Source organism: Trachymyrmex septentrionalis, unplaced genomic scaffold (genome assembly GCF_001594115.1).
Source record: "Trachymyrmex septentrionalis isolate Tsep2-gDNA-1 unplaced genomic scaffold, Tsep1.0 scaffold87, whole genome shotgun sequence".
Taxonomy (NCBI): Eukaryota; Metazoa; Arthropoda; class Insecta; order Hymenoptera; family Formicidae; genus Trachymyrmex; species Trachymyrmex septentrionalis.
Window position 1 is genome coordinate 4,387,073 of NW_017306059.1, and position 13,515 is coordinate 4,400,587.

The following is a 13,515-nucleotide window of genomic DNA, read 5'->3' on the forward strand; positions in this document are numbered from 1 at the left end:
TTTTTTTCATATTATTTTATATATAGATTTTTTTTCAATATAAGAATTTATTTTTATTTTTATTTATTTTCAAAATTAACAAATAAAAATAAATCCCTATTGAATATAATCAATAACCCTAACATTACCTGTTTTTATTCTATCTGTGTATTACATTTAGTAAACAGACAAATTTATTGTTCCTGTATGGGATTTTACAAACTTCCGCTACCAACACATATATGAACAAAATAGAAAATATTGTGCTTAAAAGCAATAAATGCAGCTTTCCTTTGGATTATTCTGCATGATCGCAAAAAACCGAGATAAAAGAGTCAATTTAAACTGGGACAAGGTTGCCACGAATAATTTAAAAGATCCCCGGAAAATTTAGCCCGTGCCACTCCGAGCTTCTGTACTTTGAGATCTGGAATCCCGTTCGTCTCACTATAGTTTCTCAGACGATGCCTCACAATTAGTAATAGTAATAGCTAATTACTGCCGTATTGCCACGGTCAGGCAAAGCTTATTAACACGGTTGTGGTCTAATTACGCGACTTTGTCTGAACGTTTTTTTTTTATACGAGGAGAGACTGCAAAATGCTAACCGTAAATTCCCGTTTTATTTTGAGAACCAAATAAAGATTCATGTGCGTTGGCGTTTTGCAATATCATTCAGTTATAAATGATACTTTCCAACTATGCTGTGTAATCTGCTTCAATTAATCCCGTAAAATTAAAACAAGCTCTCACAATTCAGAAAAATTGTGTCGACTTATAACTCTACCATAAGTGTACAAGGTTAATTTTCGTCACAAAAGCTATCGTAAATAACAATTTTGCAAACCTGTTGTTTTGTTAATTAGTTTAATTTATGCTTCGTGTAAATTTGATGAATGCGATGCATCTTAAACAGAGCTTGAATGGCAAAATTTCTATCTCTAAAATTAAATTGGCGGATTATCTCCTAGATAGATTCAACCTGATTGTGTTTCCAGATTATCGTGTTTGCTATTACTCAATTAGATTTCATTAGGAGTAATTATGCTGTAAAGTAATTCGAACGTATATAATAATACGTGTATAGTTGCAACGTTACGTTTCAACATGAACATGTTTTCAGATAAATATATCTAACAATATTGATATATTATGATAATCGAAAGAAAGACATCAGAAATGTAGTTGCAATAATTACAATAATTTTGAGATAATATCCTCTTTCATGTATGTATAACAATATTGATTTACGATATTTATCGAAGCGATATTAGGCAATTATTCAACAGGATCAATCAGCGTCAAACAATCCGCGCGATCCATCGAGGTATCGCTAATTAGCGGCAGCATGCGTCGTAGCGTGATCGTAGTAGCGGAACACCGGATATCCGTCTTTGCATCCGAATATCTCTCTCTCTCTCTCTCTCTCTCTCTCTCAGTTACTCTCCGTTTCCCTCCTTTTCCAACCGTTTCTCCCCGTTCCTCTCTCCTGGTGATACGTACGCACACGTGCATACTACACGACACAAAGGGCTTGACAAGCCGCGTGTGTCTCCTGCACATCGGAAATCACTCGCAACGCGAGGAGAGGACCGACGGTGCGAAGTGTCGTCAGTGCGAAGTGCCGCAGCGGCTCGAACCGCGATGTACGTTGTCAAGATTGTCTACTGCCAGGTGACGATGGAGTTCGTCGACCGTGATATGGGAACATCGAGGTAGATCGCAAATGATATAGAGACGTTCGTTCTAAAAAGGCTGTACGAGCGGTTAAATATTTCACTTTTAATTCCATTAACATTTTTAGGATTTTTTAAATTTGTCTCGTTTATTTAATCTTATCGCTTTTTGACATTTTTGACAAATTCTCTAGAATAAAAATATGAAAATATGGGAATAAAAATGAAAAAAATATAGGACAGAGATATAAAAAATTTTAGAGAATATCTATGTAAATATTTGTTATGCGGCCTTTTTTAAACGAAGTCTTCAGTTTTATTATGCAAAATTGTTATATTTTTATTAATAACTTGTTTTATTAAAATACAAATTTTTTTTAGATTAATGAGTCATCATCATATTGCAAAAGTGCATAAAAATAGCTTTCAAATGGGTGTGGGTATTATAATTTAAAATTGCAAGAAAGTCCATGCATTATTTGTGAGTTAACTCTTCTCACTAAATATTAGATTATATGCATCAGAAATTATTACAAAAATTTATCAGTTTAGCACAATATTTTTATAGAAAAATGTTATCAAAAATATTTTAGATATATAAAATTTGCATATTAAATTGCATAAAAAAATTTAATTAATACACATTTTATACACAATATCTAAACAATTATATACCGATATATTGTTAAAAGAGCAAAAGAACCAAAAAATAAGGCTAATGCTGAGTTTTTTGGCAATACAGTTTTTAATTTAAAGATATAAATAAATTACATCTTCTGAACTCTCGATTTGCTGTAAATAGCAGATGTCACAAAAAATTAAATAAAGATTTATGCTAATTTAATGATCAGCTTTTTATTCAATATCGCAATGGTTGTTCGTAGCATGTCATAATGCAACTATTCTACGAAACTTAGTTCATCAGCAAAATGAGAGTCCGTAATGACGTCCGCCGTCATCTCGAAATATCACTGGATTATTCTGGGAGTTGTCTCGTTTGGCTCAGTTCTTACTGCAAACCGTCGTCAAATTCCGCTTGGTAAACGTAGTGACAAGATGTATTCATGTTTAAAATGACGCATTAGCGTGGCAATTTACACACATACGCGTAATTTCACGATCAGTAGAGAAATAGGCTTTTGTAATCACGTTATAACGTAGATGAAGCTCCTTTAAACATGCCGCTTTGATATATTTTGCAACGAGGATAACATCCCGTAAGACGAAATACTCGAGAGGAAATATTCGTTGATACAACGAGAAAATCAAGTCCTCGTTAAAAAACATTATCAACATATACAGAATTTCCCTTGTGAGAATAGGAACGTGCTCTCTATTGTGTAATTTCCTGTCGGTTCGTGGCCTCGTTTTCTGACCTTTCCATCGTAGCGGGAAAAACCACAAAATAATCTACTTTCCTATCTTGTTCATTTGTTGTAACAAATACAAGCACGATTCATTGTCGGTTCATAAAATTTAAATCATTCGTCGAAGTTTCCAATTGTTCTAACGAGATGCTGACGCGACCATTCGTCAACACGGAGGCTCCACGTGATTGATGAAGTCCTGAACTTTGTTATGCTTTCGACTTAGATACAATTTGCGATTGGCCTCGCGGAGATCTTGCTCTTACGTAATAATATCTTTATTACACAGACAATGTTTTTTTTTCACGAGCGCATCGTTACGTAAAGGAAGCAACCATCCTTGAAGCGGTAACATTAAAATCGATGGCTAGATTAGGTAAGAGTGATTCTTGGTCCATCCAAGACCCAGTTTTGAACACCTGCTTTACTGTGCTCGCATATATAAATTGCGATAGAAAATGTACATATAAATACAAAAAGCTAATTGTTGATTCGCTAAGCGAGTCTACAATTGTTTAGCTAAAGAATTATTTATTTGTTTAAAGAAATATTTGTCTAAAAGTTCATCACGATGTACTTTTTTATACTATAATACTATAGAAAAGAAAATACCTATTTTCCAACTGTCTTTAAAGATCTGAATTCTCTCTCTTAATCACTTAATTAAACGTTTATTAATAATTTAATTAAATTTTGCTATTAAAAAAGTATCGATGAATAGATCAGAGGATCCATAAATGAAAAAAGACATAAAAGGTAAATTATATTATGGCAAAAATAATAAAATTTAATGTTCCTTAACAATGTATATTATAATAGTATTCCTTGGTCATTATCAGTGGAAAGTGAATCAAGCAACTCTAAATTTTGTAAGTGTCAATGACCGAGGATTAAATTACATACGTATCACTTCACATTACTACTCGCTTTCACGTCGCGTTTCTGGTATAAAGCATCAATTTCTCCGTAGTTCTCTCGCGATAAACCGCGGATCGTCGGCTGTGCGGAATCCCTAATGACGTTTCAGGTAATCAAGCCTAATTGATTCCATCTACTATCGGTTAGTACATAATTGATTCTCAAAAGTGTTTCGTGGAAAATGGTGAGAAGCGGAAGAACAACCGGTGAAGATCATTTCACGTACGAAAGTACAAAGTTTTACAGTTGAACGCAATTATTACATTCGTATAATTGCTTGTACTGATAATTATCGTTCGCAATATTCGTAACGAGAAAGAATACTGATAAACAAAATAATTATCGATAATAATATTGCTCAAGATATATTATAAATTAATTATCAATAAGAGTCTTCATTCATTTAAAGGTTTGATGATGATATTTTTGATATTTCAGCGTTTGATATTACGTATATGATTCAATTATATAAATTACAAGAAATTCGTGTTCCAAACAATTGTTAATTTACATTTCAATAAAATTGTATGTCAAACAAAGTTAGAAAATTTCCGCGATAGAATTTGAAAAAATTTTATCACTACAATATTAGTGAAAGGGTAGACGACGACGCGCTCCGTACTACTCTTTGCATAGCGCACGAATCACTGCGACCAGGTGCGTCAAAGAACGAAGGCAGGTGAACTTGGGGGGTCACTCATGTGCACTGCATTCAATTGTACCCGGTGTACACATTTCGTTTCACACGGTGAAGTAGTTCCCTCGACAACCTTATGATTCATCGGTTGAAAACCGCGCAGAGGGGATGGAACGACCGTGGTTGTTTGCGTCTTTTTTGACTTGATACCCCAGTTGCATATCGGTTGCATTCAACGACAAACCCGGGATGTCGTTCAATCACAATTTCCATTGTGCGCGAATATCCTGTGCGAAGTGAAATAATCCTTTACCGATTTATTGAGTACATCCTCGGCCCGGAAGGACGCTCAGGAAATTGTGCGCACTTCAGGTAAATTATGTCAATCAAAAGCAAAACAAAAACATTAATGTATATTAAAATTAGAAATGGGCGAATCAAGCATTTGTGAGGTCGAATCGAATCGAATTTGAAATCTTTACGATGAATCAAAGAGAATCGAATTTCTGTGGTTTGAAAACGAATCGAATTCCTTGAATTTACATTAAAAGCTAAAAAAAAAGAGAAAATATTATGTTGAAAAATTGATCATTTTCAATTTACAGATATATCCAAAAATAAGCAATATGACAAAAGTGTATTATAAAAAGAATCTTATTTTTTATTAGAAGGCATTTTTTTATCAGCGTGTACAATTTTTGTGCACGCGCGTGCTTATTCATCGCATATTCGGTTATCATTGGACTCTATTGGCTGTGTTGAAAAGACAAAACTGCTCAGTGACTCTTTATTTGATTTATCAGAAAAATAATGCTATATATTTTTTTAAAATACTAGTCATTTTCTCTAAGTAAATGTATTTAAGAAATTTATCCCAGATCTATGATACGCGCCGATTACTTTCGGACTTGCAACACAATAACTGAAATAACAATAATCTTCCCAAATTAATCTAGATTGTTTATTTAATACTACTAGCATCTTAAAATCTATAAAACTTATAAAATGTATAAAACTTAAGAAAATAATAATAATGTAATCTTCTTACGGACTTTGCCAAAATCAACAATGAAAAAATTCAAAAACTAGGGCGAATGAGAGTCAGCGTGATAATTAATACGCAAGATGTAATCATAAATCTTTATTCTATTTATTTTATTAATTACCACGCTGATTCTCAATCGCCCTGGTTTTTGGATATTTTGATTTAAAAAATAATCTTCTAAAATTTGCATGGCTGACTGCATTTCGCTGTTCCTATTCATCTTGATCCACAATCAAAAAATATTTGGAGGTACTTCTGAAAATATTTAGATTCTTTCCATAAAAAAGTTCTTGCACGAGTTTTTCAAATATAATATTTCATAGTATTAAAATCATTAATCAAGCTTTCTTTTAACATGAGAGTAGCAAGCATTAAAAATTTATATAGTTAAAATTTCTTTACGATTCAAAATTCTAGGACAGTGTTGCATGTATACTTTAAAGTTCCTTGGGGAACTTTTAGTTCCGTTTCCCGGTGAGGTTAGTTTCGCTGAATTAGTGTTTCATTCTCTATTCTGCTCTTGCTTTATACTCTGTTCTACTTTAGTTTATATTGTATTTTATTTAACTGTCTTTAACTCGTTAACTGTCTTAGAAATTGTTTGATCAGTTTGATTCGCGATACTTTAGAAACATATCATATATTATACAAAGAACTCGAAAGGATACGGACAGTAGGAATTAAGCGCAGAAGACGTCGTGCGAATAATACATCTATGAAGTGTGAAACTTCTTTATTCACTAACGTGCTTACATGTTTCGACTCACTTTTCAGCCCTCCTCAGAGACAGCAAAAATTATAACATACATAAACTGTGAATAAAAATTATCCTATCATGGTGAGAACCCCTACCTTGAGAATTTAAACGCCAAAAAAAGTGAAATAAAACGAAAAAAGAGAAAAGAAAGATGAACGAAAACAAGAAATATTACTATATATACAAATATATTTTTAAATTCGATCCAAAGATCATTCTTTGAGAGAAACACAAAAAAGCGAGCATTACATTAAGCCGTCAGAGAAAGCGTACAATACGTTAAAACGCCACTCGAATGCTGCGTCGTTAAAATTACATGCCACGAGCACCACTATAATCATTCCGTGCTCAAAAGTATGATCGAATCTCCACGAATATGCTGCAAACGTAGATCCGTATCATTCGTTCATGAATATAAACAATATATTTTACTTGGCTCTTTCTTACTTTTATTTATGTTAATCTTAATTACGTGATTAGCTATTTATATTCAAGGAAGTAACGTTCCTTTAACTTTTGTGTTGAGGTCTCGATATTGAACGGTTTAGAAGCAGCTATTACGACCAACAAGATATGAAAAGAAATGGCTTTTAAGTAATTTCAAATGTACCTAAATGCACCACGCCTTGTGGATAATACTCTTCGATAGGCGAGTGATAGAATTGGCAAACCATTACTCTTACCCAACGATTTGATAGTGTAAAGGAATATAGAAAGTTCATTCTCTTTCTCTGTTCTCAACTTTAAGGAGAATTTCGTTAGAATTTCCCAAATGGCTTTCATATCGAAACTTTGTTCAGAGGTAAAAGGATTGCGATAAGAGCTGAATTTTCCGAATGTTTGATATTTAATACTTGTTCTGTTCGCGGAAAAAAATAATCGATTTTTCGTAATCCATTCTCGCTACGTCAAAGTTAATACAATAAAAGTCCAAGTAAAACGTGTCGTAATTCTTCGACTTGAAACTTCGATTAAAAGTTCGCGCAAGTCGAAAGTGCGAACGTGCTTTTTTCTAATCGATATAGCACAAGGATCCTTAAGCTTCACTAATGTGAGATTAACTTTAATAACAATTTAACTTATTGCTTATTCAAATATATGAAAAACATATATACAAAAATTGGGGTGAGCAAATAATTTTGAGCGTTAGTGTAAATTATTTCCTTCATTTTCTCTTTTAAAGCATTCTCATTTAAATTTAACAAATTATTTAGTATATAAATTTAAGATTGAAGACAATAAAAATAATTTTAATAGTAATATAAAACAAAAATGACATATTTATATTAAATAATATTTATATTAAATATTAATTATGTACAAACACATAGATGTTAATTATACTGATCATTAAAATTGCAAGAATAAAAAAAACGTATAAACATATTGAATAAAAATTTAAATTTGTAGAAGATCATGATAAAAATCTTCCAGTAAAAGATTGGATGTCCTAAAATATATCCTAAATATGGCAGATCAAACGCTTAAGATAGAATGAGATAGATATTTATGCATTATATCTTATGCGTCTATCTCATTTTATATCTTAAGCACTATTCTGAAAATGGCGGACCAAGCAAACCAATTAAAAGTTGTCTAAATGATGTCCAATCTCTTGTTTGAGATCACAGTAGAATATGAAAATGAGTATTTTTATACTTCCAATAAAAATACCAAGTCATACTTTTAAATCCTATATATCATAAATAATCTTCTAAATAAATACCACTTTAAAATCCTTTTTGGTGTTGCAATTTTAATAGTGTAAATGTTAAGACATTTGGTATTTTTTGGGGCACATTCATAATTATTTTAACGCGTGATGTATCGTGTTATATCTTTATCGAGGGATTGAATTATCAAAAAAGATTTTGTGGAGAAATGCGTGGTGAAACGGAAGGTAAATTAATCAGGAAAGAAATCAAGAAGTTGAACTATCTTATATAGCTATCTAGCTATACAGTATCCACTATTGCGTGCATGCAAGCGATCCCTAGACCAAGTATGATCACTTTCTTCCTCGCGGTTTTGCTGAACGTTAGTCGACTTGGAACACAAAACGGAATCCTATCGTATGTGGCTCACAATGCTCTCATTTCTCTCGAAAGAAAATTGCGATAGTAAGTGAATCCCGCACGTTAATAAATGATCCACAATAAAATGTGTTATTTCGTGATATTGGCTTCTGTCATTTTATGAGAGCTGGCATGTCGTTCATTTTCATTCATATATTGATATTATAAAATGGAGCAATGAAATTTTAATTGTAGTTTTATTTGAACGTTTAACAAAATTGTAAATCTCAATAAATAAGATTTAAAGAAGATTGATTCTATTTTCGTAATAATTTGCCATTATAATTTAACATTTTAAAAATGAAGCTTGCGCAGAAGATATGTACAATGATAATTGTATTATCGTGTCCTTTGTTAATTATCTAAGTTGCTTGCATCTTTTTATGATGATGTTCCTATCTAGTGCTAATTGAAGATAACTTCAGTGGATCACGAGAGACCTGCATTAACCACGATGAGAAACAATGATGGTTGAAAACTATTAAACTTCTATACATCTATGCATTCTCATTTCTCATGTTTATTGTAATAAGTAAATTACTTCTAAAATAATTAAAATTATTATCGTACAACGTATCGTAAAATGTAGCGACAAAATATATTCTATATAATTTTATGAACCGTGATCTGGAAAATTCAATTGTTCTTACTTAAAATTGTTAGAGGGTTTTAATATATATACATATGTAGTTAAAATAATGTTGCAGGAATAATATTATGAAATACAATATATAATGCGTAAATATAAAATATGTGTAATAAAAAATATACGTAATCTAATAAATATCACAATCCTTGTGCAATACAGCAGACAATATAACTATTACAAATGAATAAATACCAGAAAAAAATTATGAGTGAGATGAAAAGACTTCCGTTCAAAATTAAATGGAAGTTCTTAACATTTGAATATTCTTTCATGAATATTCATTTGCTCATTTACGGTATGTTTTAACAGTAGAAGCAACATACTTAAAAAAAGTCCCTTTCAAATAAATTAACTCTAACAAAAGCAGACGTATAAAGTAAAATGAAAGTATAAAGAATCGTACTTAAATATATTAGGTTAAGTAAAAAGTCATCGCGTTTTTTTAAAAGACATCTATCAGTAAAAACCGTAATTACTTTCTTACCAACAATATAAATATATCTTGATAGAGTAAAGTTTCAGCTTTAAAAATCTCTTTTTTAAATTATACGATACGACAATTTTTAATGGAGTTATGAGCAATTAAAGTCAAAATAATTCTTTTATTTAATCCGCGATAACTCAGTAATCAAAAGTCGTAGGAATATTTAAAAAAAACGATTTTGTAGGGAAAGTATCAAGCTTTCATGATAGGTAATCGAAAATTTTCTCAAATTCGTTTTGGACACGTTACAAATCCACAAAGTGAGAAGAAAATTTTTCGTCTTTTTCAGCTCGTAGTTTTTGGTATGTAAAAATTATCAAACTCATATAAACTTAAAAAATGTGATAAGCTTTTAAAAGTAGAGATTTCAAGCTTTAAAACCCTTTTTTTAAATTTGAATTTCATTCATTTTTGACGAAGATATTGTATATACAACTTTGAGCTAAAAAATACGCGATGACTTTTTACTCAACCTAATATATACTATAGGTATCTCCACTTTTTTGCACTTTCATTTAAATTATCTTCTCGATAGTATCATGCTCGAATCAATTCCAGATACGATCTAAGTTGTAATTCACATTAATTTGCCGATTGACGCACGTTTATGTTGTAAGAAAAATTTCTTTTGATTTTACGTCAGATATTAGAGCGCCGTTCTACTTGGTATATGCGCAATGTCCTTGATGCAATGTCGCAAGTTTAAGCTTTCAGGAAGTAGCGAACTAAACTCTGTACACGAGAAACACGCTACCGCGAAAGAGAAATGATAACCTCGAGAAACGGAAGATAACGAAGGAGATACCTTCAAAGGATACCTTGGAAGCATCTGTGCGCGAACGAAGTACTCTAGATAAAACACTCGGGATCTCTTGCCACTTGGAATTCTGCACTCTATCACTTTCGAGGACTATTTACTACTTTGTGAATTGGAAAGGTTCAGCCTCATGCATTAAAGTAAAGCGTTGAAGAACGTTCTATCGACTTAAAATGACAGAGGTTACTGTAGAAAAGATTCTTATCTTTCTGCGAGCAAATATATTGTTTAAACATAATTTTATATTTTCTATATTTAGACATCGAAATTTAATTGTGACAGAAATAATGCTCTAATACTCTTAAATATCGAAACCTATAAATGTAAAAGATTAAATATTACAAAAACGTTATATATATTTAATATTTATAATCTAATATTTTTAAAAAATTATTAAAATCTATAAAAGTTTCGAGATTAATATATTTATATAAGATACATTAAATTGAATTCAATTTTATAAAATTCGTGTCTATTTTTCTACAGTCACGCATGACTTCATAAATAATTCAGTGCTTGTATCATGTATTTAAGTCCTTGCCAAATATAGCACTATCGACTAATTCTTTTAAATGTGTGTAACATACTCAGTAATTAAAACTCGTTTTCACCAATGTTATATTTATTAATGACACCAATGTTATATTTATCATGCTTTTAATAATTTACATTTTAATAATGTCAAATAACATGTGATACTTCAATCAGAATAATTTATTAATTTTATAATACATTATTGTAATATAATCTCATTGAAATAATGATTTTTAAATCTGAATAATAATTGAAATTTATAATTTAATCAATAATCCAGCCATTAAATATATTATATTATTTGAAAAATAATAAATTTACAGGATAGAAAAAGGTATAAAATATATTTGTATGAATCGAGAAATTTGTTACAGAGATTCCTTTTATTATAATTTCTCGTAAGTAAACTTCCAAAATCTGTTATGTAAGCTTAATTTATGATTCATTTTCGAAGTGTGTAACTTATCTGCGTGATTACTGTTGTACCACGATCGTAGTCTCGAGGACGTCATTGTCTGGCTAAAGTATATCCTGCTCCCACTACGTAGATAGGTGTACCAGCGGGAACAGGTGGCGATCGGTCTGCAGGTACAATAATACTTCTTCGCCAGTCAGTGCGCAAACGAGAAAGTGAAGACCCGGTACCGGCCGCCCAGGCCGATAAAGCATCTCGCACAAGATTAACAATCGCCCGCTCTCGACACGGTCCAGCAAGTGCCGAAACTTAGCATCCGGTATGCGATTCCGCGCAATCGCGAGTGTGCCGAATCTTTTCTCGTGTTTAGAGCTTTTTCTTTATCGATAAACGCAGAAGTTGGTCTTCATTGAATTTATTCGAAGAAACTATCGATCATTTAAAAAAACAAATTTCTTATCGAGAAGGATCGTACAAGGAACAAGAATCGTTATCGGCTCAGCATCAGCTCGTGTTTTATCGCTGTTCTCATTGTGTCAGCTATTTAAGGGCCATTTGGAAATCCGTGAGTTATCTGGATTAATTTATCTAATGTCACATCGCGTGCGCCAACGATACCAAGTGTCTTTCACGGCATGTGTGTCAAGTAGAGACTCTTGTGTGACCACAGGATGCTCCGTGAAAAAGAATACAAATCGATAACTCAGTGATCTGATACTTCAATTTGAGTTTTTCAATGATTTATTTCTAACAAAAAATGCACTTTTGTTTTAAATAAAATTATCTACCAAAATCCATGCCTTACCTAAGAAAAAAAAAAAAATCTATACTTTATGTCACTGATCACCTTACTTAATCTTGACCCCAATTTTAATGAATTAGACTCGGTGCAATTAGTCATGGTGGTAGACCTTGTTCACGGTATCCAGGTTATGTGAAATTGCATAATCATTGTTTTCGCCAGTGACGTCTAGAGACACGAGTCGCAGAGGACCAAGGTTATAACGTTTCTTATTTAAGAACGGATAAAAAAGATCTATACGGTGATTCATTCAAGCTGTCCTAACCATAAACACACCGGCTATTCGAATTTATTTCTTTTATATCCGGTGTAATCAATTGTACGATTTTTCTTCGTTAAGTTCGCAATTTTAACTCGACGACGCTGAATAAGGGAAGCAAGGGAATATTATGTTAACGTGAATTTTTCCAGTTGAGCGCGATAATAGAAAAAAAGATAAAGTGAAAATGTTGTGTTGAGAATGAGCATAATTTTTCTTTTGTTAATATATCTACATGAACAACTACTCGTTTAAAAAATTATTATATGTATATTTCGGAAAAAATCTTACGTCACGATCTATTTTAATGTCAATAAGAAGAATAAATGAAGGAGAAAGTAATTAATTACTATATATCCTAATTTATGGCATAAATTGTTCTATTTAATTTTCTTATGCACGGCTAACGTAAGTCCTTTAATACGCAAGATTATGTATCTTTATTGCGCAGTTTCATTTTATAAATGCCACGATATAAGACGGGTGCGCCTCGACCCGTGAAGTCATATGGAGACAACCGACTTCGTCGTCGGTCGGATGTTAACCATCGACTGTTCACACTGCGGAACTTCTTCCGGCCCGGTCACGTAGGATATTCCCGTCGCGTTTCACTACGTGCAAACCCTTGGTCATTTCTTTGCGCGGTGCTGCCTGAATGCAGGTGCAATGATAGAGACTATTATTGACCGGAAGTCACGATTGATTTTAATTCTATCGCAGCTTGCACACAGAATAAATGCTCGATGTGCAAAAATGTCTGTTGCAACGTTTAATGTGCGAATAATAAAGCATTTTTGTCTTTTTTCCCAGCTTGCAATATCATATTTATACATTCTGAAACTTTGATACAGTGAGTACAGCCAACGGTATACAACTTGTACCGTGAGTTTGTTCCATTTATCCTACATCAAAGCAAAATTTAGTTCGTTTCAACAAAGTGGAAGCTCGAGGTATATTTGTCTTCTCCCTCTTGCTTGATACATCAGAAATAAATTTATTCTACACAAGAAAATATTATTTCTCTTGTGTAGAATAAATTTATTTCTGATGTATCAAGCAAGAGCGTTTTACATTCCATGCTTTCAATCGGTTTTTTTTTTA

The 13,515-nt window shown here is 32.1% G+C and overlaps 2 protein-coding genes across 2 annotated transcripts in view; one reads left to right on the forward strand and one right to left on the reverse strand.

Annotated features, from left to right (window-relative positions):
- The window catches only part of LOC108755384 (calcium uniporter protein, mitochondrial), a 62,345-nt gene that overhangs the window by 12,710 nt on the left and 36,120 nt on the right, over nucleotides 1-13,515 (reverse strand). The gene's annotated exons all lie outside the window — the stretch shown is intronic.
- LOC108755380 overlaps nucleotides 1-13,515 on the forward strand; it is a 31,363-nt gene that overhangs the window by 6,747 nt on the left and 11,101 nt on the right. The window lies entirely within an intron of this gene.